This window comes from Cupressus sempervirens, chromosome 5, assembly GCF_028749045.1.
Source record: "Cupressus sempervirens isolate cs-2001-9-10 chromosome 5, ASM2874904v1, whole genome shotgun sequence".
Lineage (NCBI taxonomy): Eukaryota > Viridiplantae > Streptophyta > Pinopsida > Cupressales > Cupressaceae > Cupressus > Cupressus sempervirens.
The window spans coordinates 415,774,878-415,780,811 of record NC_143122.1 but is presented as its reverse complement, the minus strand read 5'-3'; positions in this window follow the sequence as shown (position 1 = coordinate 415,780,811).

Genomic DNA, 5,934 nt, shown 5'->3' with positions numbered 1-5,934 from the left:
AATAAGTCATTAATGAATTGACCACCAAACAAAAATAAAATAGACAATAGAATTAAGATTCCCCCTTAGCCCCCAACTTGTGGGCTTTAGGAAAAGAAATGGATTGAAACCTCTTTGAATGTTGACCTTTAACTATATTCCATCCCTCCTCAATCTTGGCAGCCATAGAGTGCAAGGTCAATGAATTAGAAGAGTTGTTTGAACTAATAACCCCAACATCTTTCATGACAAGGTCATCTATATCACAATCAACAACACCAGATCCACAATTCTTAGATAGGGTCAACCACATTAGTCTTTCCCTTAGAATCCACAATGCCAATACCCCAGTCATTTCTAGCAACAATAGGTTCTTCAAATTCATGTTGGGCATAGCCAAAAGCATTATTTTGATTAGCTGTAGCAAAAGTAATTCCAGAGCCATCACGATTATAGCCAGATGTAGGAGGGTCCGCAACGTCAACATCCACCTGACCTAGACCAACAACCAAATGATCATAAGAAGGGACAATATCACCTTCATGATCAACAATGTACTTGGAAGGAACTTCCACCACTAATGAGGGGTGGATATTGTATAATGTTGCAACAAAGCACCCTTCCATCGTAAAGAGGGTTTTTCAATTTGACCTTGTTAGCCTCACACTTTTTAGCAACATGCCCAATGTTGAACCAGATCCTACATCTAAATGAAAGACCTTCATAATCCAAAGGCTTAATCAAAGAGCCAATGAAACTACATAGTTTGATCTTTGTTAGAAGGCCTTTGAATGCATTAACATCCACAAGAATCCGAGCATAGGTAGAATGCAAACTTTTAGAGGATTTCAAGTCCACCATTAAAAAATTGGCTAAAGCCTCATCAACTTCCTTAAGAACAAAATCATGCTAGAAATGAAGAGGGAGGTTAGGAAGTCATACCCATATAGGCCTTTTACAGAAAGATTTAGTAGCAAGGTTGAAGTCCTTGTGCCAAGGTTTGATTATCAATGGGAAGCAATTCTCCCATGTGAAAAAATGATCATATAGGATGGTTCTCCTATCATCCACATTGTCGAATCTTTCAATAGAGACACCTTTTACCATAGGAAAGATATGAACAATGCTAGTTATATATGACTTAGGTAGTGCTTAGAAGTCCACGCATGAAGCTCCTTGAGAGAGGGCTAGAAGCACCTAAAATGATAAATAATGACATCCACCTTGAGGGTCGCACCTTTGTGTTATCTCTAGAATTGTATCTTTTTCCAAATTAGTTGTAATGGATTTATAGGTAGAAAAGGGAAAAGGGAGAAGCTTGGAACCAACCCTCAAACCCCTACATTTAATAGATTGGGAATAAGAGAGACCATTCAAAATCCCCAAACCCCCCACCAAAATCTTCTTCCAAGCCAAAGCCTCTCATAAAATAACATTATCTACAACAAACTGAGAAATTGTAGACCTACACAAAGCCCCCTTGGAATGAGGAAACTTAGACCCAACCATAGATGGAGAAGACAAAATTTGAATTCCCCTCTGCAGAAGAGACCAAGCGATTGGCACCACCTAACTCCATATCTTTGGAGCCTTTGGACGTGCCCAAAGGACCACTAGAGGCATCCCTATCAATGACCACACCAACAATCATTCGATCAGAGGCTTGTGCATGAGTGCATTCCAACATTTTCAAATTCACCATCGAGTAAGAGCATGATAGAAGTACCAAACTATAGGTTGTTATACCAAAACCCAAATTTTGGAAGAGTAGCTCTTGCAAATTGTTGAACAATAAACAAAAATGAAAAAATACACAAGTATAGAAGAACACTACATATTTGTGAAAATCCAAGATGGAAAACTATGGTGAAAATAAATCTATTGCAGACATCCAAATGAATAAACAATGGATTGTTTACAATGAAATAAATACCAAATAGCAACATATTTGACACATTAGTCCCTTGTAATTTTGAAAATTGACCCGCTAAGTTTGCATTAATTTCTCAGAAATAATGAAGTGTTTACGATGAACTAAATTCCAAATACCAACCTACTTGAGAGATTAGTCCCTTGTTATAATTTTTAAACCTAACCCACTAATTACATTATCTCCTCATACTTAAAACTGAGAAAAAAACTAGTAATTAAGACTTTAATCTCAACAATAATAATATAGTATAGCTCCTTAGATGTACTAGCCAAACTTGGGAGTTTTCCTTTTATGTTTCATGATATTTTGATGATGACACATTTACAAAACAACAACATTCCCCAATTTGCATGGTATGCGACTATATCCTCAAAAGTAGTCTTATTTTTTTCAACATAGCATTAATAAATGCCACACATAATTATAACATATTTTATCATGCCTTTATGTATTACAATTACAAATAAATAACAGATTAACCTATAACAAAAGAGTATGTGTAGGATCATGGTGTGCCAAAAAGTGTCGAGTTGGAAAATATGTAGTTTTGAAATGCCTCAAAGCATTTCAAAAGCTATTCCAACTTTTTTCCCACCCATTTTGATACCAAACCAAAAAATTAATACCTTTATAAGGCCTAGTACAACTTTGGATACCAACCCTACACTGTCAACTTTAAAAAGTCTCGAAAATGTGTTTTTGGCATGTTCTTGTGTGTTATCTACTTTAAATATGTAGCTGACGACTTTTTTTTCACCCAAATTTGATGAAATGAAAAGGTTTTCTTAAGAATGTTCTTAGCTTTCCATAAATATAAGGCTTGTCTAGTTATGAGTTCAATAAATAATTATTATTTATTTTCTAATGGAGTTATGTATAAAGTGCTAATTGAAACACTGATTGAAAAATAACTATAACTTTCAAATGGTACAACAATTTTGAAATCCAAATGATGCATTACATTCTATGCTTCTTCTACTATAAGTGAATTTTTTTTTTAGAGTTTTGAATTAGTTAAGATGGTCAGACATGAGTCTTTTTATTCTAAAAATACTATAGTATAAAATTCATAATTATTTATTTATTTAGAATAAAAATACCCAAAAATATGTGTCACATCCACACATGAGTCTACTTCTTATATCTAGAATATTATTAAAAAATATTATCAATTGGTTTTTATTAAGGTGGTCGACATATGTCTACTTATTTTTGTCCTAAATTTTTTGTACTATTGCAATTAAATTCATTTTTTTGACCAATTAATTTTTATTTTATTTTTTAGATAAGGCCTATTAGTTTAGAAACTAAATTCAATTTCCTAGAGATCCTTTTCTCTCAACTCTTTGATATAAAGCTTATAAAAAGTTGAAAATTGCACGTCAAGTTGACATAACCCTAATTTGCCAATTTTTTAATTGTCACTTAAGAGAATAGTTTGGTTGACCATGATCTTGCACATACCCAATTTAAATTGTCACTTCTATAAGTTGGCCTCTAGCATTGGTCCTAAATCAAATGTGTAAGCTAGGTTTAATAGCTCACAAAATTTTCTAGAACACAGAACACAATGTAAAAATCTCAATGTATCCTTATTTGGTCCCAACAATAATCCTTTTTCAATTTATAGAAGATATGGACACATTAAAGAACAACTTCATGTCAACCATATCAAATATGTAATGGGTATAACCAAAGAAGGTCATGCATGGTCCCACACAAGGAAACATCTCATGTGGATCCTACTATGCATCAATATGATATCAAAGAAAATTGTCACTTGATTTCTAATAGACTATAAAGACAACACACACAACATCTCTCAGGGACACAAAAAAAGTCAAGCATGAAATATGTAAGAAAACTATTAAGTTCTACTAAACCAAAGATCTAAAAACACTAGCCAATGATGAGAAATGTGTAGGAATATTATCTAAAATTTATTGTAGAAATCCAAATTTATAAATAATGAAGTATTTAGAATGAAATAAATATCAAATTCCAACCTACTTGAGACATTAATCCATTGTTGTAATTTAAAAAACAGACTCACTACTTTAACATTAACTTCTCACTAATAATGAAGTGTTAACAATGAAATAAATTCCAAATACCAACCTACTAGAAACATTAGTCCCTTGTTGTAATTTTGAGAACCAACCTGCTAATTACATTAATTCCTTGTACTTAGACATGAGCAACAACTAGTAATTATGACTTTAATCTCAACAATAATAATAATATAGTATAGAGTAATAGATGTAATAAAAAACTTTGGACATTTCTTTTCACCTCTTTATGATACTTTGATGATGACATATTTACATCAAAATGAATTACAAAACAAACAAGATTCCCTAATTTGCATGATATGAGATTATATCCTCAAAAGTACTCTTAGCTATTTTAACATAGCATAATTATATGCTACACATACTCATAACATATTTTATCAGATCCTCTTTATGTATTACAATTACAAATAGAACACAAAAATTTTACTCTATAACAAAAATTTCTACTTCTATAAGTTGGCATCTAGCATAGGTCCTACATCAAATGTGTAAGATAGTTTAATAGCTCACAAAATTTTCTTGAACATAGAAAAAAATGTAAAAATTTCACTGTACCCTTATTTGGTCCCAACAATAATCCTTGTTCAATTCATAGAAGATATAAACACATTAAAGAAAAACTTTATGTCAACCATATCAAACATGTAATGGGTATAACTAAAGAAGGTCATGCATGGTCCCACACAAGGAAACATCTCATGTGGATCCTACTATGGATCAATATGATATCAAAGAAACTTGTCACTTGATTTTTAATAGAGAATAAATATAACACACATCACATCTCTTGGGGACACAAACACAACCAAACATGAAATTAGTAAAGAAACTATTAAGTTCCACTAAACCAAATATCTAAAAATACTAGACATTGATAGAAAATGTGTTATCCAAACTCATAAATCTATTGTAGAAATCCAAACTTATAAACAATGAATCATTCACAACATGAAATAAATATCAAATACCAACTTGTCTGAGACATTAATCCCTTGTTGTAATTTTAAAAATTGACCCACTAATTTGACATTAACTTCTCACAAATAATGAAATGTTTAGAGTGAAATAAATTTCAAATGCCAACCCACTTAAGACATTACTCCATTTTTGTCATTTTGAGAACCAACCCGCTAATTACATTAACTCCACCTACTTAGAAATGAGAAAAAACTAGTAATTAGGACTTTAATCTCAACAATAATAATATAGTATACATTCTTAGATGTACTAACCAAACTTGGGACATTTCTTTTCACCTCTTATGATATTTTGATGATGGTAGATTTACATCAAGATGCTTTACAAAACAAATGACATTCACTAATTTGTGTGATATGAGATTATATCCTCAAAAGTAATTTTACTTCTTTGACATGTAACATAAACATATGCCACGCATACTTGGAACAAATTTTATTGCCCTTTTATATATAACAATTACAAATAAATCATAAATTAACCTATAACAAAAATTGCCACTTCTATAAGCTAGCTTCTAGCATAGGTCCTAGATCAAATGTGTAGTAAGCTAGGTCTAATAGCTCACAAACTTTTCTAGAACATATAACACAATGTGAAAATATCAATGTATCCTTATATGGTCCCAACTATAATCCCTATTCAATCTATAGAATATATACACATGTTAAAGAACAACTACATGTCAACCATATCAAACATGTAATAGGTATAACCAAAGAAGGTCACACATGTCCCACACAAGGAAAACTCTCATGTGGATCTTACTATGGATCAATATGATGTCAAGGAAAATTGTCACTTGATTTCTGATAGAGTATAAAGACAAAACATGTCACATCTCTTGGGGACACAACCACAATCAAACATGGAATCAATAAATAAACTATTAAGTTTTAAACCAAAGATCTAAAAACATAGGACAATGATAGGAATTTTAGAGTGGTGTTTCCATTGCACCAAAATGTT